At 46.3% G+C, this 23055-nt stretch overlaps 1 protein-coding gene across 1 annotated transcript in view; it reads right to left on the bottom strand.

The window, feature by feature from the left end:
* The window catches only part of LOC116942275 (complement C3-like), a 329249-nt gene that overhangs the window by 94957 nt on the left and 211237 nt on the right, over positions 1 to 23055 (bottom strand). The window lies entirely within an intron of this gene.

Here is a 23055-nt window from a genome sequence, read left to right as displayed (position 1 = left end):
GGGATTAGATCACGGATTTTGTGTACTGTACTGAAACGGACCTGGATCTTGTGTTTGTTTAAGATTTTGAAAATATTTTTGATAACGTCTGCTATGTATGGTAACATGATGGTTTTGATCGGCGTCTCAGGGGGTTGTTTCTCCCTGGTTGGAGACACAGCTTTGCGAATAATACGGTCCGAGTACTCATTCATCTTGAGGGCCTGGTGTACGTGTTCCAGTTCACTGGTTAGGTGGTGTTGGTCAGAAATGCAGTGGGCCCTATGGCATTTCACTGTCCCCAGATGATGTTCTCGTCAGCTTTGATGTAGTTTCTCTGTTCACCAAGGTTCCTGTGCCTGACACCTTAGCAATAATTGAAGATTTATTCCAACATGGACTGAACCCTGATGTTCCTACTCTGGTTAGGAACTGCCTTACCAACACTTACTTCACCTGGAATGGTACTTTCTACAAACAAAATGAAGGTACCCCAATGGGTTCCCCCTTATCACCAGTGATCGCGAATGTTTTCATGGAGAAATTTGAAACAGATGCCATCCAGACATCCACCCTACGTCCTTCCTTGTGGAAGAGATATGAATATGACACTTTCGTCATTTGGCCACATGGCCTGCCAGCATTGAACCAATTTCTCAACCACATTAATTCCATGCACCCATCCATCAAATTCACTATGGCAGTGGAGAAAGATGGTAAGCTACCATTCCTGGATGTTATATTTGAGAAGAGACCTGATGGCTCGTTGGGACACTGTCTACAGGAAAGCCACCCACACAGATTCCTATCTGACACCTGATTCACACCACCATCTGGCACAGAGGAATTCCCTCTTCAAAACACTCCACCATAGGGCCCACTGCATTTCTGACCAACACCACCTAACCAGTGAACTGGAACACGTACAGTGAGGGAAAAAGTATTTGATCCCCTGCTGATTTTGTACGTTTGCCCACTGACAAAGAAATGATCAGTCCATAATTATAATGGTAGGTTTATTTGAACAGTGAGAGACGTAATAACAACAAAAAAATCCAAAAAAACGCATGTCAAAAATTTTATAAATTGATTTGCGTTTTACTGAGGGAAATAAGTATTTGACCCCCTTTCAATCAGAAAGATTTCTGGCTCCCAGGTGTCTTTTATACAGGTAAAGAGCTGAGATTAGGAGCATACTCTGAAAGGGAGTGCTCGTAAACTCAGCTTGTTACCGGTATAAAAGACACCTGTCCACAGAAGCAATCAATCAATCAGATTCCAAACTCTCCACCATGGCCAAGACCAAAGAGCTTTCCAAGGATGTCAGGGACAAGATTGTAGACCTACAGAAGGCTGGAATGGGCTACAAGACCATTGCCAAGCAGCTTGGTGAGAAGGTGACAACAGTTGGTGCGATTATTCGCAAATGGAAGAAACACAAAATAACTGTCAATCTCCCTCGGTCTGGGGCTCCATGCAAGATCTCTCCTCGTGGTGTTGCAATGATCATGAGAATGGTGTGGAATCAGCCCAGAACTACACGGGAGGATCTTGTCAATGATCTCAAGGCAGCTGGGACCATAGTCACCAAGAAAACAATTGGTAACACACTACGCCGTGAAGGACTGAAATCCTGCAGCGCCCGCAAGGTCCCCCTGCTCAAGAAAGCACATATACATGCCCGTCTGAAGTTTCCCAATGAACATCTGAATGATTCAGAGGACAACTGGGTGAAAGTGTTGTGGTCAGATGAGACCAAAATGGAGCTCTTGGGCATCAACTCAACTCGCCGTGTTTGGAGGAGGAGGATTGCTGCTTATGACCCCAAGAACACCATCCCCACCGTCAAACATGGAGGTGGAAACATGCTTTGGGGGTGTTTTTCTGCTAAGGGAACAGGACAACTTCACCGCATCAAAGGGACGATGGACAGGGCCATGTACCGTCAAATCTTGGGTGAGAACCTCCCCTCAGCCAGGGCATTGAAAATAGTTCGTGGATGGGTATTCCAGCATGACAATGACCCAAAACACACGGCCAAGGCAACAAAGGAGTGGCTCAAGAAGAAGCACATTAAGGTTCTGGAGTGGCCTAGCCAGTCTCCAGACCTTAATCCCATAGAAAATCTGTGGAGGGAGATGAAGGTTCGAGTTGCCAAACGTCAGCCTCGAAATTTTAATGACTTGGAGAAGATCTGCAAAGAGGAGTGGGACATAATCCCTCCGGAGATGTGTGGGTGGCTAACTACAAGAAACGTCTGACCTCTGTGATTGCCAAGAAGGATTTTGCCACCAAGTTCTGAGTCATGTTTTGCAGAGGGGTCAAATACTTATTTCCCTCATTAAAATGCAAATCAATTTATAACATTTTTGACGTGCGTTTTTTCTGGATTTTGTTGTTGTTCTTCTGTCTCTCACTGTTCAAATAAACCTACCATTAAAATTATAGACTGATAATTTCTTTGTCAATGGGCAAACTTTCAAAATCAGCAGGGGATCAAATACTTTTTTCCCTCACTGTACACCAGGCCCTCAAAATGAATGGGTACTCGGACCGTATTATTCGCAAAGCTGCGTCTCCAACCAGGGAAAAACAATCCCTGAGACGCCGATCAAAACCATAATGTTTCCATACATAGCAGGCATTACCAAAAAGATTTCCAAAATCTTAAACAAACACAAGATCCAGGTCCGTTTCAGTACAGTACACAATCCGTGATCTAATCCCATCTGTGAAGGATGTCATTTCTGACATGCAATATCCTGGAGTCTACAAAGTAAGTTGCACATGTGGTGGGTGTTACATTGGGGAAACGAAACGACATATCTCAGACCGTGTTCGCGTGCACAAGTCAGATCTGAAACATGGCAGAACTAATACCTCCGACGTGGCTGACCATTGCTATAACGCTGAGGCGTCTCATGACATTGTTTTTTACGAGACCAAGGTACTCTGAAAACCTTCAGGCAACTATCAAAGGTTTGTTCATGAAGCCATCCAGATACATAAACAGACATAACTTCAACCGGGAAGATGGATACAAATTGAGCAATCATTGGAAGGGTGTTATTAACCAGGTAAAACCTTTAACTGCTTTATGGTTTGCCTTCACATCCACATCTCCAGTTTCTTAAGCCTCCCCCTCCCAGCCCCGCTCATTTCCCCTCCCCACCCCGGCATTTTGCAGCCTCCCACTCCCAGCCCCGCACACTTCCCCTCCCCACCCCGGCATTTTGCCATGCATGTGTCTTAGCTTGCAGCACTCCACTCCCCCTACCCCACACCCCCACTATCTCTATCTCTCCTCCCTGGCTCCTCCCCCCTTCTCTTACCGATATAGCCTTTTGTTGCAGCAGCCCTTTTGCCCACTTCAGCAATTGTTTCTTACTGTAGTTGTCCCACCTGATGACGGACGCTTGTGTTGCGCCCGAAACGTCGTGATTACATTTATTTTATTTTTTTGTATCTACGTGACAGTACCGAAAGAACCAAAGAGTATGGCTCCCTGCATTCACGAAAACTTCAAATCTAGATAGAACTGATGACGTTTAAGTTGGAATTCAAAATGTGTGGGTGCAACCATTTTAGTGGGACCAGCTCTGAGGTAAAGCACCGTACCAAAGTTATATGAGACAAAGGATCAGATTGACTCCATTTTGGAAAGGTTTGAAAGGTATTCAGAGTGCCATTGTTGGCCTGGATCTGATGTGGAAATTTGAGTGCCTTGCTAAGGGGTATAGCTCTCATGGCATATCACCAACTCAGGGAAGAGGCCTCTGATTACTAACATTTTTAAGTAGCTTTGTTGGAGAGGTATGAATTCACTGAGGAAGGCTTCAGAACTAAATTCCACGGAGCTCGGGCAAAGAAGGGTAAAAGTTTTGTTTTATTCATGGTGAGACTGTCACTATATAGATCGATGGGTAAAAGTGGAAAAGTCCTAATGGGGGGCTGCATGACCTGTTGCGTGAGCAGGCTTTTCAAGCTTCTCTGCGGGATCTGATGGTATTCTTAGGGAGAATCTCTAAGAGTGTTGGAACTAGTCAAACTAGCAGCACAATTCCTAACAGCACGAAACCGCGCATATGAAGTTTACCCACAGGATATAAGTTTGGTTCCCAGGATTACAACATTAGGGAGTAGGGAGACAACTGGGTTGAAGGGCCCCGTAAAAAAACCTGGTACGACCTGAAGGGGAACAGCAGTCCAATCATGGCAAGTGTTTCCTGTGTGGAAAACCAGGACCTCTTGCACGAATGTGTGATCCGTGGGGGAAGGTCAGCCCTGGTGGAAAAGACCCCAGGGTACACATAGGGTTGGTGGTACAGCCATTAGCCATTACAGAAAAGAAGGGCCCGTATACAACACTAGAGGATGGGTCAATTGTACCATTCCTTGGGATGTGGTCTGATAAAATAAGGTACCCAAACACAACTGAGTTATGTTCAGACTGGGCAAGGACGACAGTTTGACCTGTGAGATACAGAGTGTAGCGGAGTAGTAATTGACAGATGCCTAGTAATAGATGACAACTTGATAGGGGGAAATAGCATATCTTTAGATGGATGGAATGGCAATGATGTCCCAATGCAGAGATAGAAATTGACTCGCCATATATAGTGGTAGAATATGGGCCATCTGGATGTAACACACTATTTGAGGTACTGGGCAATGTGAAGGGTGTGCAACAGCCTGAGGATCCAGATTCTCACTGGCTTCAGGGTGGCAAGGTAGAGACATAAATCCAGGAATCCGTCATTACACGTGTAGTGACTAACTCGGAGACACTAAGAGTTTGAGGCACTTCTTTATTATACTTACAATCTCCCTTCACACACCCTACAGTCACCTAGGCTACACACACCCTAGCCAATACACGGCACTAGCCATCTAACACCATTGGCGCTGACCGATACAGCCAACAACTGTATAACAGTGCAATATCAAGCGATGGCGACTCAGCAAATGGTGATGATGACGATGGACTTGAGCAGCACGACAGGGATCCCACTTACAATCAACAGCCCCGAGGTCCCCGAAAGGGGCCCTTCTTAGACTGTCAGCGTGGCCTGGCTCCGCCCCCAGCCACGCCTCCTTTCTAGAACCTACCAGCGGGTTCTTGGTGTGCCCCTTCTGTGACCTTTCTCATAGATTCCCCTCTGGTGTATAACCTGGCCTGCTGAAGTCAGGGCTGCCATAAGCTGCAAATCCCCTTCCCTGCCAGCAGCCAGCGCTAATCTGCTACATTACTATTCTATGCCACTACACACGTGCACAAGTTAGGAGGGACAAGGCAGCAAGAAAGCCCTTGAAGGTGCCTCGTGGCATGGGTCCAGAAGTGACCACTGAAGGACGGAAAAGTCTTCAAACTGGACACCAGCCTAAAGTATATGGGAACATGCATGACAGGGTAAGACCTGATTATGTGGAAAGGACACTACATCTCGGATGTTTATTACGATGGACTTCTATATATATAGCGTTTTAGAGTCCGAGTGTGGAGAGCAGCAGACTTTCAACAGCTGATTTTTTCCAACATCACTCTGTGTAAAAGCCTTGGCACATGATTCCATCATGGCAGGACATATGGGTATCAAGCGAACTCTGGCTCGGGTGCTTTCCAATTTCTACTGGCCAGAGGTAAAGGGTGAGGTGGAGAGATATATTGTCGTTCGTGTGAATTTGTAAATGCACAGTACACAAGCGTAGAGTGGAGAAGGTGCCCCTTGGACAAATGCCCATGATGATATGCCGTTTCAGAGGGGATCGATCTAATTGGACCACTTCCATTATCGGAACAAGGCCATCGATTTATATCTTGACGTTGGTGCACTATCCTACTGGTTATCAAGAAGCAGTCGTCCTAAAGACGATTGAAACTGTTTAGGTAGCAGAAGCATTGGTGAGTATTTTTGCTCAGGTGGGTGTGCCACAATAATTTCTGAGCAACAGAGGTACCCAATTCACTGCAGAGCTAATGAAAGAGGTTAGTCTGTCAATTAAACAACTTTGGACAACACCACTGTACAAGCTAAAGTGTAATGGGTTGGTAGAACGGTTTAATGGAACAAAGACCACACTTCGGTGCATGGCTAGCTAGCAACCATACATCCTGGGTTGATATTTACTGGCTCTTCTGTTTGCATACAGAGAAGCCCCACAAGTTTAGGGTTTGCACCTTTCGAACTGCTTCATGGTAAATCGGTATGTTGACCATTGTCCATGTTTAAGCTCTGGATGCGATTAAGATACTAAGACTATTATAAAGACCACATATCCGTGTCTTGGAACTGAGAGAAAGGTTAGAGGAGATGTGTCAGCTGGTGAGAATTGTTACAGGCTGCAGCTGGGAAGCAGAAGAAATGGTATGACCGCAAAGTGAAGGATATGACTTTTAGGTTGGAGACACTGTCCTTCTGCTGCTACCTACAGGCCACAACACGTTATGACTTTGTTGGAAGGGGCCATATAGTGTAGTCGGCAAGATTGGTATAGCTGATTATCGTGTGAATGTTGGTGGCACAGACTGGTTGTATCACACTAACCTGATGAAAACTCTGGCTCTCAACCTCCGTCAGCTCGGCGACGGTTTGAGGGCACGGAAGTGGCTATGCTGTGGTTCCAGAATGTACGTGTGCTGGGTGCATGCTATGTAGCTGAGTGACATGTGGTGTAATAACAGCCACTCTTATTGATGTTCTTTAAGTACGGTGGCGCTGAAGGCTGTGGATATTGCAGCAATAAGGCAGGGCTTCTGTGTGGCATTGCTGGGGGTGTGGCTAAATCGGCAGAGCAATACCTCCCATAATTTAAGGTGAGGAGCAAATTCTTAAATATCAGTAAGCCTTGGGTTGTTGTGCCCTCACTTCCTAACAATCGTCAACCTCCCTCCACCATACTTCCTCCTGGAAGACCTAATTACAGTTGTGACGCCATAATTGGTTACCCACCATTACAATCACATTGCTGAAGCTCAGCAGTGGTGATTAAGGCCAAACCTGGTCCATAAGCATAATGATTCTCTCTCCCTGGGCCATGTCCTCGAGACAGTCTGGTCCCTTCACCTGATGAAGGCCGCTTGTGTTGTGGCCGAAACGTCGTGATTTTTGTTGTTTTATTTTTACCTACGTGACTTTACCGAATAGAACCAAAGAGTATGGATCCTTGCAGTCACGAAAGCTTCAAATCTAGAATTCTTCCCCAGTGTGTACCTAAGAATTTTCCCAGTCAAAAGATTTAGTATCTTGTTTTCTCATTATATGGCCAATAAATCGGACTTGCCTTTCTATAATTATTCCTCTTTAGTACTTGCTACTCATCTTGTCTATTTCACACACATTTCTGTTTCTTCTAGTTTGCTTGAAAGGATCTCTGTAATTGTCCAGCCTTCACATCCATATAAATGAGCAAATTATATTCAATACTGCACTATTCTAATTCTTTTTAACATTAATCAAATCGCACTTTTATATAGAGTCCATTTTCTGAAATGTACCTTTTGCCAGTGCTATTGTGTTAATCTCAACGAACTTTCCATCTACTGTTATGCTTTCTGAATGGTTAAAATATTCCACGTGCTTAATTTTGGTGTAAATAACTTCTACTTGACATTCAGATATGATTTTCTTATTTGGCTTGACCATAAACATACTGTTTGTTACAATTCATTGTTCATCATTTTGACTTGGGAATTATGTTATCCAACACGTTTTGCAAATCGCCCTCAGATTCTGCTTTTAATGCAATATCATTTCATATTGGGTTATTTATATTTTGACCACCAACATCTACTCCATGCAACTCCTCTATCTCCCCCAAAATAATTTCACCGATAAAATGAAAACATCGGGTGATAAAACAAACTTGTTCAACTCTTGTGTATGAAAATCCACTAACCTCTCCAACTCTCATGGCTGCAGTTTGCTCAATATGAATATCAAACTAACAAGCTAAAACTATTTAATTTTACTCTGTAAGGCCCACTGAGCTATATAGCTCTTTTTCAGAAGCGACATCCACCAATGATAGCTCAACAAAGTAGCTTTTCATGTGGAAATGTATGGCAGCCAAATACTCTAAATGCATGTTTCTAAATGTGGTGAGAAGCTATATTCTATTAATCTAAGGTATTTTTCATCTAAATAAAATTTCTCTAGCACTATCATTAATACTTTATGCTCCATTTTATCGACAGATTTTGTGTGCTCAATAAAGTGTCTATGTATATCTTTATGAACATCTATTGCCAGTTTACTCAACAGTGATTGTAAATATGGAATTTCTTACTCTTTGGTTCTTTCGGTAAAGTCACGTAGGTATAAAATAAATCACGACGTTTCAGGCACAACACAAACGTCCGTCATCAGGTGGGAAAGCATGGTCTGCTGCTGAGGACTGTTTTAAAAGGTTTGAAATGGGTGTAGCCCAAGAGTTATAAAGGAGTAGCCGGGCTAGTGATGTTAATGTGAGAAATTAGCATGTAACTGTAAGATAGGAGAGTGGCCTACTCGACGAGGGCACGGAAGTGGCTATGATAATGTGAGAGATTAGCATGTTAATGTAAAATCGAAGAGTGGTGCAATCCAAAGGCATGAGTGCAACCCAAAGGGTGCAATCCAAAAGACATGTGAGCATGAGAGTGCAATTCAAAGGCATGAGAGTGCAATGCAAAGAACATGGGAGCATGATCGATCTAAGAGAGAGGCATAGAGAGAGAGAGAAAGACAGAGAGTCGGAAATAGCAGCTGACATAGACAGGTAGGTTGGAAACATCACAGTCAGTTCAGACTTTACCTGGTTAATAACGTCCTTCCAATAATTGCTCAGTTTGTACCCGTCCTCTCGGTTGAAGTTGTGTCTGTGCTTATATATCTGGATGGCTTCATGAACAAATCTCTGAAGGTAGCCGGTAGGTTTGCAGAGTACCTCCGTCTTGGAAAAATCAATTTCGTGTGAGCCCACAGTGTTAAAACAATTATTAGCAATGGCAGAGGTATTGGTCCTATCGTGTTTCAGATCTGCCTTATGTTTACAAACATGGTCCGAGACATATCGTTTCGTTTCTGCAATGTAACTGCTGCCGCAACCACAACTCAGTTTGTAGACACCAGGGTATTGCATGTCAGAAATCACATCCTTTACAGATGGGATTAAATCATGGATTGTGCACTGTGTTGAAACGAACCTGAATCTTGTGTTTTTTTAAGATTTTGGAAATATTTTTGGTAACCCCTGCTATATACGGTAAAGTGACGGTTTTGGTTGGATCCTCAGAAGGTTGTCTCCGCATGGCTGGGGAGACAGCTTTGCGGATTGTACGGTCCGAGTATCCGTTCATCCTAAGGGCTTGGTGTACGTGCTCCAACTCACTGGCTAGGTGGTGCTGGTCGGAGATGCAACGGGCCCTATGGTGTAGTGTTTTGATGAGGGAATTCTTCTGGGCTGGATGGTGGTGGGAGTCAGGCTTTAGATTGGCATCCGTGTGGGTGGCTTTCCTGTAGACCGAATGTCTCAACGAGCCATTAAGTCTCTTCTCGATCAAACCATCCAGGAATGGTAGCTTGCCATCCTTTTCCACTTTCATTGTGAATTTGATAGATGGGTGTATGGAATTGATGTGGTTGAGAAATTGGTTCAGTGCTGCCAGGCCATGTGAATTCCTGCAGTCACAAAAGCTTCAAATCAAGTTGGAATTTCTTCTTTCTCAAAGCCATGCTGTCCCTTTGCTATTTCTAGATTTAACGTATTCCTTACTATTTCCTTTAACACACTAAATTTTATTTTAGTAATGTGAATCACGAGACTAATCATACTATGTGATTCACATTCTGTTGTACCAGGTATTTTATTAAAGCTTGCATGTCAGAAATCACATCCTTTACAGATGGGATTAAATCATGGATTGTGCACTGTGTTGAAACGAACCTGAATCTTGTGTTTGTTTAAGATTTTGGAAATATTTTTGGTAACCCCTGCTATATACGGTAAAGTGATGGTTTTGGTTGGATCCTCAGAAGGTTGTCTCCGCATGGCTGGGGAGACAGCTTTGCGGATTGTACGGTCCGAGTATCCGTTCATCCTAAGGGCTTGGTGTACGTGTTCCAACTCACTGGCTAGGTGGTGCTGGTCGGAGATGCAACGGGCCCTATGGTGTAGTGTTTTGATGAGGGAATTCTTCTGGGCTGGATGGTGGTGGGAGTCAGGCTTTAGATTGGCATCCGTGTGGGTGGCTTTCCTGTAGACCGAATGTCTCAACGAGCCATTAAGTCTCTTCTCGATCAAAACATCCAGGAATGGTAGCTTGCCATCCTTTTCCACTTTCATTGTGAATTTGATAGATGGGTGTATGGAATTGATGTGGTTGAGAAATTGGTTCAGTGCTGCCAGGCCATGTGAATTCCTGCAGTCACAAAAGCTTCAAATCAAGTTGGAATTTATTCTTTCTCAAAGCCATGCTGTCCCTTTGCTATTTCTAGATTTAACGTATTCCTTACTATTTCCTTTAACACACTAAATTTTATTTTAGTAATGTGAATCACGAGACTAATCATACTATGTGATTCACATTCTGTTGTACCAGGTATTTTATTAAAGCTTGCCCTTACTACTGGTTTGCTTATGTATCCAATTCAATGCTGCTCTCCTGACCTACAGAGCACTGAATCGCTTGGCTCCTATATACCGTCAAAACCACATCTCCCTCTAATCCTCAGGCACATAATAGGCACTCTGTTCCACGGGAACGGCAAGACTTGTCCAGCCCCGGATTTTTCACCTGACACTGGGGGAAGACGGAGCCTTCTTGAGCGCAGCCCCAAAAATCTGAAACGCCCTGCCACCAGACATCCAAAATTGCGCCGAGTCTCAAATCCGTGGCCTGTGCAAGACTCAATTATTCAGAATTGCCTTCCCATAAAATAAAAAAATGAAAAATTAAAACGGCCTCTTTGCTTTTCATTTATTTCTAAATAAAAATTTTTACGTGATTTTTGTTGTGCATGGTTGCAGTTTACTTTGAGCAGTCATTGTTAGCCTCTGAGATGGTGATGGGTTTCTTTTTCATTCATTTTGCTCTGTGTGCCCCTGTACTGTTCCCGCTCCATTGTAATGTGCTGATGCCTACTTTATTGAGGGAGATATTGGCGCATAAAATAAAGATTGATTGATATTCTTAGCGCTTTCGGTAAAGTCACGTTGAAGGGAAACAACAAAATAATAAAATATATATAAACAATAAAAATTCTCACGACGTTTCGACCATAACACAAACGGTCGTCATCAGGTGTGTCGGTTTGCATAAATTTATTTATTTTTTAACGGTGTATTTATTTCTTTTTTATAAAAAACGTCAGCGCCACGCGCAGCGATAAGGCAGTTTATTTAGAAGGACTAGTCCATCTATGTTCTGAAAAGAGGAGGGGGGAGACGAAAAATTAATGCATGCTGTCTGAAAGCCACTGTAAGCGTGAACAATCAATTAAGACCTGAAATGGTTTATCAAATCTTTCCAATGATTGCTAAGCCAGAATCCATCTTCTCGGTTGAAATTGTCTCTGTGCTTGTATATGTGGATAGCCTCATGAACGAATCTCTCATGGTAGCCAGATGGCTTACAAAGAACCTCTGTCTTGGAAAAGTCAATGTCATGTGAGCCTACTGAATTATAACAGTGATCTGCCACGGCCGAGGTGTTGGTCCTTACGTGTTTAAGGTCTGCTTTGTGTTCACGAATGCGGTCCGAGACATGGCGTTTGGTTTCTCCAATGTAACTACTACCACAGAGGCAACTTATTTTGTAGACACCAGGGTACTGTATGTGCGGAATCACATCTTTTACAGACGGAACCAGATCACGGATTTTATGTAATGTGTTGAAACGGACCTGGATCTTGTGTTTATTCAAGATTTTGGAGATCTTTTTTGTGATCCCCGCAATGTAGGGTAAAGTGATGGTTTTGAAAGGCTCCTCAAGAGGGTCCTTCTTCATGGTTTGAGTGATAGCTTTGCGGATTGTATAGCCGGAGTAACCATTAGCCTTAAGAGCTTGGTGTACGTGCTTGAGTTCACTGCCTATGTGTTCCTGGTCGGATATGCATTGGCCTCTATGATACAGAGTCTTGATGAGATAGTTCTTCTGTGATGGATGGTGGTGGGAATCCGGTTTCAGATAAGCATCCGTATGGGTAGCTTTCCTGTAGACAGAGTGGCTCATTGAACCATCAGGTCTCTTTTTAATTAGGACATCCAAAAAAGGTAGCTTCCCATCTTTTTCCACTTCCATGGTAAATCTGATGGCTGGGTGTATGGAATTGATGTGGTCGAAGAATTGGTCTAGAGCAGGCCGGCCATGTGGCCAGATGACAAAAGTGTCATCCACGTACCTCTTCCATAAGGTTGGGCGCAGAGTGGCAGTCTGGATGGCGTCAGTCTCAAATTTCTCCATGAAAATGTTAGCTATAACCGGAGATAGGGGGGAGCCCATTGGGGTGCCCTCAGTTTGTTTGTAGAAAGTTCCATTCCAAGTGAAGTATGTATTGGTTAAACAGTGTCTCACCAGGGGGGGGGGGGTACCTCAGTGTTTAGTCCTTGATGAACCAAGTCTTCAATGATTGCGATGGTGTCAGGTACAAGAACCTTGGTGAATAAGGAAACTACATCAAAACTGACAAGCAGGTCGTCTGGGGACAGGGAAATACCCTTGATTGTCGATACCAGGTGAGTAGAATTTTGTACCGCAGAGGTGGTTTTTCCAGTGAAAGGAAGCAGGATTTCAGACAAAAAACGAGCCAGTTTGTAGGTGGGGGAGTTGATAGTAGAGACGATGGTACGAAGGGGTGTATCTACTTATGTATTTTTGGTAAGCCATATAATCTTGGTGGCCTGGCAGCAGAAGGTTTCAACGAAAACTGTTTAGATTGATCAATTAATGCGGTTGAATCAGAAATTATTTTGTTGGTTTGTGTGACGAGGCTGTTGGTGGGATCTCTTTTTATTTTTGTATAACTACCATTGTCGAGTAATTCTTTAATTTTGTTGTTGTATTCTATTTTATCCATGATGACAGTAGCATTGCCCTTGTCAGCTGAGAGGACTACAATATCATCCCTCTTTTTTAATTTATATAATTCAAAACGCTCATCTTTGGTGAGGTTGCTAGCTGGCATCTTAGCGTTTTTGAGGGTTGCAGCGATTTCAGATCTTGCTACGTCTGCAGCGATGTGACCCAGGCCCCTGAGAGCAACGTCTACTTGGGCAATTATATCATTAACTGGTATGTGTTTAGGTGTGACTGCAAAGTTTAGACCTTTAGCTAAAACGGATTTCAGACCATCAGAAATAGAACTGTTACTGCGATTAATTAAGACTTTGTTAACGTCTAACTTTTTGGTGTGTGGGTCTGGTCTTTTGTTGAAGAGGAGGTTAAATTTGGAAATCAGGTTGTCCTTAAATTTGGTCGACATAGTAGCAGCTGAAGAGGCAGTCATATTGTCTACATGTTCCCAATCCGATGTGGACATTGTTGCCGTCAATGATAAGTGTGATTTGTAGTGTCTTGTCTAACTGATCTAGTTCGGTGCGTATAAGTCTGATTTTTTCTGAGATAAGAAGCTAAGCTAGTTTGGAAAATAATTCGTTTCGCATTAGAAGAAGTTACAGCAGCAGAGGTCAGTGTAAATGCGATTGGTATTACCCCAGAGTCGCGGCATCTCTTCAGAAAGGTGAGAGACTCGATCAGCTGAGCCTTCTTATCCCGGAGTTTGTTGAAGGATCTTAAAGTTATGTGAAAACCCTCCCCGTAGAGGCGGTTAAATTTTGATTTAAAGCTTGCGTGACTGCAGTAATTCATATTCTTAGCTCTTTAGGTAAAGTCACGTTGAAGGGAAACAACAAAATAATAAAATATATATAAAATAATAAAAATTCTCACGACGTTTCGACCATAACACAAACGATCGTCATCAGGTGTGTCGGTTTGCATAAATGTATTTATTTTTAAACGGTGTATTTATTTATTTATAAAAAACGTCAGCGCCACACGCAGCGATTTGGCAGTTTATTTAGAAGGACTAGTCCATCTATGTTCTGAAAAGAGGAGGGGGGAGACGAAAAATTAATGCATGCTGTCTGAAAGCCACCGTAAGCGTGAACAATCAATGAAGACCTGAAATGGTTTATCAAATCTTTCCAATGATTGCTAAACCAGAATCCATCTTCTCGGTTGAAATTGTTTTTGTGCTTGTATATGTGGATAGCCTCATGAACGAATCTCTCATGGTAGCCAGATGGCTTACAAAGAACCTCTGTCTTGGAAAAGTCAATGTCATGTGAGCCTACTGAATTATAACAGTGATCTGCTACGGCCGAGGTGTTGGTCCTTACGTGTTTAAGGTCTGCTTTGTGTTCATGAATGCGGTCCGAGACATGGCGTTTGGTTTCTCCAATGTAACTACTACCACATCGGCAACTTAGTTTGTAGACACCAGGGTAATGTATGTCCGGAATCACATATTTTACAGACGGAACCAGATCATGGATTTTATGTAATGTGTTGAAACGGACCTGGATCTTGTGTTTATTCAAGATTTTGGAGATATTTTTGTGATCCCCGCAATGTAGGGTAAAGTGATGGTTTTGAAAGGCTCCTCAAAAGGGTCCTTCTTCATGGTTTGAGTGATAGCTTTGCGGATTGTATAGTCGGAGTAAACATTAGCCTTAAGAGCTTGGTGTACGTGCTTGAGTTCACTGCCTATGTGTTCCTGGTCGGATATGCATTGGGCTCTATGATACAGAGTCTTGATGAGAGAGTTCTTCTGTGATGGATGGTGGTGGGAATCCGGTTTCAGATAAGCATCCGTATGGGTAGCTTTCCTGTAGACAGAGTGGCTCATTGAACCATCAGGTCTCTTTTTAATTAGGACATTAAAAAAGGTAGATTGCAATCTTTTTCCACTTCCATGGTAAATCTGATGGCTGGGTGTATGGAATTGATGTGGTTGAAGAACTGGTCTAGAGCAGGCCGGCCATGTGGCCAGATGACAAAAGTGTCATCCACATACCTCTTCCATAAGGTTGGGCGCAGAGTGGCAGTCTGGATGGCGTCAGTCTCAAATTTATCCATGAAAATGTTAGCTATAACCGGAGATAGGGGGGAGCCCATTGGGGTGCCCTCAGTTTGTTTGTAGAAAGTTCCATTCCAAGTGAAGTATGTATTGGTTAAACAGTGTCTCACCAGGGGGGGTACCTCAGTGTTTAGTCCTTGATGAACCAAGTCTTCAATGATTGCGATGGTGGCAGGTACAGGAACCTTGGTGAATAAGGAAACTACATCAAAACTGACAAGCAGGTCGTCTGGGGACAGGGAAATACCCTTGATTGTCGATACCAGGTGAGTAGAATTTTGCACCGCAGAGGTGGTTTTTCCAGTGAAAGGACGCAGGATTTCAGACAAAAAACGAGCCAAACACCAAACTGAAACCTTTCACAAGGAATCATGTCTGCATTAACCACAATACTTGTGGTCAGAATGCAAAAAAAAACACGCAGATAATATATGCATTGTCTTTGAAACTGATTGGTCCACACCAGAGACGGCTTTCTTTCGAGCCTAGTCTCAAACGGTGTTTGACCAGAGGACGCCAAAAGGAGTAGGCCTTTTGGCGTCCTCTTACAATATTTGAGGTACCGCAGCCTCAGCAGGTTCATCCCCACTTTGCCCCATGATGTTTTCCAGGTTGAGGGATTTCCCCTCCTCAAAGACCTCAGCAAATCTGCAAACCTGTTCCTAGGGGTCAGAGATTGATCACCTTAATTTCCTCTAATGATGGTGATAGGGGTGGCTCTGCAAGTTACTTTTTTTGATGGAGTTAAATAGTGATTTATGATCACAGGCTGCTGAGGCAGACTCCATCTCCTCAGCAACCCGCGACTACCACTCACCCTTGCAGCACCGTACAGCTTTCCGAACCTCCGATCAAAGGCTGCAGTAATCCTCATTCTCTGACGTGGGATGCTGAAGATGATGAGTGGGCCTTTTGCTTTTTCAATCGCCAGCCAGAACACCTGTCAGCCAGGATATCTGGGGATGTTTGGACCATGTACCCAAAGTAGCCATTGCAGCTAGATGAGGCACAATCCTAAACCTCGGCTATTTCCCCTCAGCATCAGGAGGAGCAGGAGATGATGACAATCCCAGCTGCAAGCGATGATTACATTCTCGATTGCACATTTCATCTGATAGCTCAGATCAGGCCACTGTGGGTTTGAATGGGGTCCTGGATGTAGACCCACCATTGGAGTGGAAGAGAATGGCAGGCGCATCTTACAGATAACAAGCCGATGGTCAGCGGACAAATCAGCTCCTGGGTAGGCCCTGGTGTCTAAGACATGAGCCCGCATCCACTGTCCCATCACTATATAGTCCACCAGATGATCTTGCTTGCACCCGGCGTGCTTCCATGATGTGTGGATGCGCCGATGCCAGAACAGTGTGTTGGTAATTACAAGCCTATGGGTTGCACAAAAGTCTAGCAGCCTTCTACCGTAGTTATTAAGCTAATCTGGCCCATGCCTTCCAATCACTCCAGACTAGATACCAGCATCATGACCCACTTGAGCATTAAAGTCACCCAACAGCATGGCTGTATCCCGAGGTGCCACTTTAGCTAGCACCTATGACAGGTCATAGAAGGCATCTGACTCATCGGCCTTGCCTGCATCCCTCCACTGATGTGAAATTCTTTTGGAGGGAGCATAAATGACCACGACCACCACTCCTCGCCTCTGGTTGATGGGAAGGTGAGCCCACAGTAGCTTGGGGCTTACAGCTGCCCATACCTCACTGCCACGTTCCCACGTCCCCTTCATTCTTTTGTTCAGAAGAAAAGCCACTCCCTGTTTGGCAGTCTCCTGCCCCGAGTAGAGGACTGTCCACCCCTCCATTGTGGCAGGAGCTAGATCCAGTCCACCGAACCTCTTGCATATTGCAGAGATCCAGGTGGTACTGTTCCAGCTCCCAACAGAGGAGTGGCAGGCTCTCCTCCGCAGTGAGCATTCAAACATTTCAAATGACCATCCGCAGTGGTGTTTTCCTGTTTGAGGAGGAACACCAAGGGTAAGGATTCAGTCCCATGGCTCCGCCAAATGCGGTTTGGCCAGGAGACGTCATAGACACCTGTTCCGCCTGGGGCCTCCGGCACAAGCTTTGTTCTATAGTTTTCACATTGTTTAATGGTAGTTTAATTGAAGGTGGAGGGGTTACCAGCTTCTGACACCCGTCCAGAGCCCCTGTTTGGCTGCTGTGGTGGCTACAAGCACCATGAAGGGGTATAGCCGATTTTGGAATTGACCTTCCCTGCATGGCATTCCTCACATGCATCACATCATTGTCGTCTGGCACTTAACCAGAGCCTGCACCATACACACAAAGCCTGCATCAAACATAAAAAAGACAACCTGCACCACATGCAACACCATCTGCACCACACTGTACATACTAGTAGACTACACACTGCTATAACAAGCCACAGTACACCACATACGCTGCAGTACATCCCACAGTATTCAAAAACACACATACAATATGCAGAAAAAACAAAGACACACTCCAACTATCTCCCATATAGCCATAACAGATTGTTGGAGATCAGAGCCTATGAAGGCCAGCATGGCATCACTTCCGGCTTCCATTGACCACCATTGACTCCACATTTGTGATGTTTACTACACAGCACAACAGGTACTCATTTGAAATTGAGTTGATCTAGGGGAGGCCCAGGACCAGTTCAAATAATCGTCACTAGTGTTGATCATGAGCAGGAATCAAATGCAGGTCGCCAGATTGTAGCACAGCTAGCTAACCACTACACTACCGCTCCCCACACACAGACACATGTGCGGGCACACACGCACATGCACAAACACTCACTCCCAGCGCGAGTAGCAGAGGATTACTCCGCTGAAAAAAATAGTTGCAGTATGAGTTTGCATTTTAAATCCATGTATATCATTCGTTTTGGAAGCTGTTTCCTAAGTGCGGGTGTTTGTAAGTCGGGTGTTCATAAGTAGAGGATTGCTTTAATAGTGTAGTGACTAACTCGGAGACAGCAGACTTGGAGGCACTTATTTATTTAGCAAGCACCATCGGGATAACACACTTATTTAAGACCGTCTTTTGTCGGCAGCACTACTTAGAACAGTTCGTAGGCTGCCTGACTAGCGGCGTCCTGGGATGGTGAAGACGGAAACGACGACGAGAAGAATGGTGACAATAGACTTGAGCAGCATGATGGGGGTCCCACTTCCAGCAACAGCCACGAGGTCCCCCACAGGGGCCCCTCTTATACTCTCAGCGTGGCTTCGCTCTGACCTGGCCACGTCCTATTCCTGGAAACTACTAGCGGATTCTCGAGGCTTTCCGATGGACCCCTTCTGTGACCTTTCCCCTAGATCCCCCTCTCATGTATATCATGGCCTGCTGACGTCAGTACTGCCATACACGGCAGATCCCCTTTTTCACCAGTAGCCAGCGCCACGCCTTGTCCCCAGTAGTCCATGGGGTCCTGGACCCTTGTTGTCCCACAAGCTTCTCATTTGCGGCCTGCCATTTGGCCGAATTTCCCTGAGACGCCTCCCCACCTCCGTCAAACACCAAAGCGTGACCTGCATGGGGATGGGTATGGGCATGACGGCTCTCTTTTTACCCAAATCCATGCCCAGCTGAGCTTCCATGAGGGGGATCACTCTCCCTCCCATACATGAGGTAAAATGGGGAGAATCCTGTTGAGGTATGAGGGGTAATCCTATATGCGGCCAGGACACCGGGAAAGTGCAAGTCCCAGTCCGACTGCGCCTCATTAACTTGTTGGCCGTAAGAGTCCTGTGCAAGCACTCCACCAGGAGAAATGTATTACCCCTCTGAGTGGCGGGGAATGGCCCAAGAATATCCAGAGCGACTAGCTCGTTGATACGAGACACCGTGATAGATTGTAACGGGGGCTGGACCTGCCTCGGTGGTAGCTTGTGGTGTGTGCAGTAAGTATAACCTTTTACCATGTGGTTTACATCGTCCATCATCCCAAGCCAATAGAAGTCATGCTTCAGCGTTAGCAAGGTTTAACGGACTCCGAGGTGCATTCATTTCTCATGGACCGCTAATGTGAGTTTATCCCGCAGAGCAGTCGGCACCACCATCACGCAGCACGACAAACGCGGCCTCGTCCTCCCCACCCCACCGACATCTCTGGCCCTTAGCAGTGAGCTTGTGGAGCGGTTTGGCCATTGTCGTGAACTTGGGGACAAACCAGTGATAATACGACACGAACCTGATATAATTGTAAACTGCACCCACCGACTTTGGGGTTTGCCATGCGCGCACGCATGCTTTGTTGGGATCCGTGGCTATCCCGGACTCGCTAACTATGTGACACAAATACCACACCGATCTTTGCAAAAGATGGCACTTTTGCAGGTTTCAATTTGAGATTGGCCACCCGCACCTTGACAAACACTGAACGCAGTCACTGCAGATGCTCCTGAAACGTGCGCCGGAATACAATGACGTCGTCCAGGTAAATGAGGCACGAGTACCACCTGAAGACCTGCCAAGACCAATTCTATAAGTCGCTGGAACGTGGCAGGAGCAGAATGAAGCCCCATTGTGAGGCAATTAAATTGGAACAGCCCTTGTGGTGTTCGGAATACGGTTTTTGACCTGGATTCTTCATCCAAGGACATCTGCCAAAACCCTGACAACAAGTTAAGGGTCAAGAAGAACCGCGCACCCGACAAGGCGTCCAAGGAGTCGTCCATCCGAGGGAGTGTATATGCTTCCGCCACAGAAATTGTATAACATTTGCAGAAGTCAACGCAAAAGCGCAGACTCCCATCCCGCTTGTTGAACAAAACAATGAGTGCCCTCCACGGGCTGGTAGAAGGGGAAATAATGTCTGCAGCTAACATCTCATCAATTGCCTGGCAAACATGGTCCTTCTCCTTGGAACTGAGCCTATACGAATTTTGCCTTATCGGAGCTGCTTTACCTGTATCGATGCGATGTTGCAATAGTGAAGTGCGGCCAATATCAAATTTCACCTGGCTAAAAATATCGGCAAATTCCCGGAGCAGGGCACATAGCTCGCCTCGCTGTTCCCCGGACAAATCACAATTTTCCCCACACAATGTATCCATCCAAGACCCGTCCAACTCGCCTCCCCACTGCACCACTGCGACGACCTCTTTAGCTTCCATGCAGGCCTCCTCACAGCACGTAGCATGGGCTAAAACTGTGCCAGCTTGGACCACCGCAGCCCCCAGCCTGACATTTGGCACTTGCAAAAAGGGCTCCTGGTCCACCCTCATTATAGTCTGAGCACCCACCAATGCAAGCCCCCAAGTCGCTGTATTAGAGGGGGTTAAAAGGACCCCTTTAATGGGGTCCATCAAATCCAGTTGCTTCAGCAACCACAAAGGCACAAATATCTGTGCACCTGGCGGAACCGTAACAGTTTTCCCCGTCAGGGCCTGAACTGTGGTGTTAGCCCTTGCTAACCTAGTCGGAAACTTCAGAAAGACCAACCGCTATCCCGATGTCTATTCAACAAAACCTTGATCGACAAGGATCTTAAGGGGCATTCTCCCGAGAAAATCGGTGCCCAAAAGACAGGGCACAGCCAACATCCTGAAAACCAACACTGGCCCTGTCAACTCAATGCTTCCAACATGGACTTTCACCAATATTTGGCCTATAATACTTAAACTCTCGCTATTCGCAGCAACACAAACATTAACGACTGGGCTAAGACAACAGGTCGTGGGCATCAACATTAAATAAAATTACTCCGAAATCATGGTGGCCGATGCTCCCGTGTCGACCAGAACTCTTACCTCTATCCCATGAATAAAGCCAACCACCGCGGACGACCCCGCCGCAGCCGCTATGACACGGTGCGCCAACGCACTCCACTGCCTCATGCCACATGGCCACCTATCCGACGCCGGAGTTTGTCGCTCACGCGCCATGACAAGATGAGGGATGGCGACATGCGAAATGCACTCGCTCAACAATCGATGCGTGAGGTGACATTTGCGGCCGGGTGTCTGACTCACGACTTGCTTGTGAGGCCGAGGAAGCGGATGTTGGCGGGGCGGAGGACCTCGAAGGCGAGGTGGGCAATCCGGTGCTGTTGTGGCATTCCCTGGTGATGTGGCCCAGCTGGCTTCACTTGATGCAGGCGGTCATGGACCTCCATGCTGGAAGGGGGTCCCTCTTCCGCTGCTCCCGCTCTGGTCATCACCCCTCTTCCGCGTGGACCCGGACGAATGACGCGCATTCCGCTCCGGTTCCCATGGCACAGGCTCCTCCGGATCCTCCGGCACCCTCGCACAAGCAGCCACCCCTGGCCACCGCTGCAGCTTGACATACGATTGGATGCAGCGAGCCACCTTTAGGGACAACAGGTCATCAACTTCCGTGATGGGGAGAGCGACGCCCAACTCGTGGACCAGTGACGGCAACCTTTCCAGCACCAGGGAATCCAGCACCGTCTGTTCCATGCACGAATACATTGCGTGGCCCAAGGCCAGCAGCTCTATGGAAGGTGAGAGGCATCTCGGCCTCCTCCCACCTCCGCAGCAAAAACCTTCGGCACGCATTGGACGGTAGTTCGAAAATGGCGGCCATCTGAGCACATGCCCGAGGCAGAGTCGCTCGATCCGCCTCCAGGATGGTCTCAAACGCCGCCGGGGAGTCATCATCCGGATCCGTCGGCAGAGCCCGCAGAGCCTCCTTGTCGGACCACCCGACCAAGGTGCAGGCCGCTTTGAAGCGGCATTGAAACGCCATCCAGTCGCCTCCCACTGCCATGAACTCGCAGCCGCCGAGTTTGGCGGGAACCAGCTCCAGCTTCTTTGACAAAATGGCGGCCACTTGCTGCGCCGCTCCTGCGGTACGCGAAATGGCGGCCACTTGTGTGGGCGAAAAACCAGTTCCCGCGCTGGCACAGCAGTGGAAGGTGAGCCGTCCACCTGCAGCCCCTGCGCTGCGGCTCCTCCAGTGGGCGCAGCTGACCCAAGCTGGATGACCAGCTGTGCAGCAGAGGAGAGCAGGCGCGCGAGGCGCCCGGTGAGGTCGCGCCACCCCTCCTCGGCCGGTGGCTGCGAGGGGCCGACGTCCTGCTCCCGCTGCTCTGCAGGTGCCGCCGCCTCGGACCCCAGACACATGACAGGGGTCCCGGATTCTGGGGCTGTTGAGGAGACAACGTCCCCGTCGTCCTTGTCTCCAAAGGACACTACAGGTAGGTTCTTCCTCTTTGCTGCTTTTCACTTAACTAATTATATTTTTCTTTAGCACTTCCGATGCCAAAATGTAGTGACTAACTTGGAGACAGTAAGACTTTGAGGCACTTCTTTATTTAGCAAGCGCCATCGGTATAACACACTATTATTTAAGAACGTCTATTGTCAGCAGCATGACTTAGTTAGAACAGTTGGTAGGCTGTCTGACTAGTGGCGCCCCGAGATGGTGGAGATGGAGACGACGACGAGAAGAATGGTGACGATGGACTTGAGCAGCACGACGGAAATCCCACTTCCAGCAACAGCCATGAGGTCCCCCAAAGGGGCCCCTCTTGTACTCTCAGCGTGGCCTCGCTCCACCCCGGCCATGCCCCCTTCCTGGAACCTACTAGCAGGTTCTCGAGGCTTTCCGATGGACCCCTTCTGTTATCTTTCCCCTAGATCCCCCTCTCATGTACAGGATATCATGGACTACTGACGTCAGTACTGTCATACACTGCAGATCCCCTTTGTTGCCAGCAGCCAGCGCTATTCCACTACATCAGGTTTAAGACAAGTTCATGTGAGATGGTGGCGCTATTGATTTGGCATCATGGTTGAGATGAACCAGTGGTTTGGTTGAGATAATACAGTTGAAATGTGTTGGAACATGACATCCATGATACCCACACTTGCGCTCTTAGAGGCTGTGATGCTGACACTTTTCTATCACAACCTTCATGGCCTCTTCCTCCCCATCCTTATGACCATGCTCACCATGGTCACATGCGTCTTCAGGATGGCGAT

The sequence above is a fragment of the Petromyzon marinus genome, chromosome 14 (genome assembly GCF_048934315.1).
Source record: "Petromyzon marinus isolate PM22_M1 ecotype Great Lakes invasive population chromosome 14, UKy_Petmar_22M1.pri1.0, whole genome shotgun sequence".
Lineage (NCBI taxonomy): Eukaryota > Metazoa > Chordata > Hyperoartia > Petromyzontiformes > Petromyzontidae > Petromyzon > Petromyzon marinus.
The sequence above is the reverse complement of the archived record's forward strand: the minus strand, read 5'-3'. Positions and strand labels throughout refer to the sequence as shown.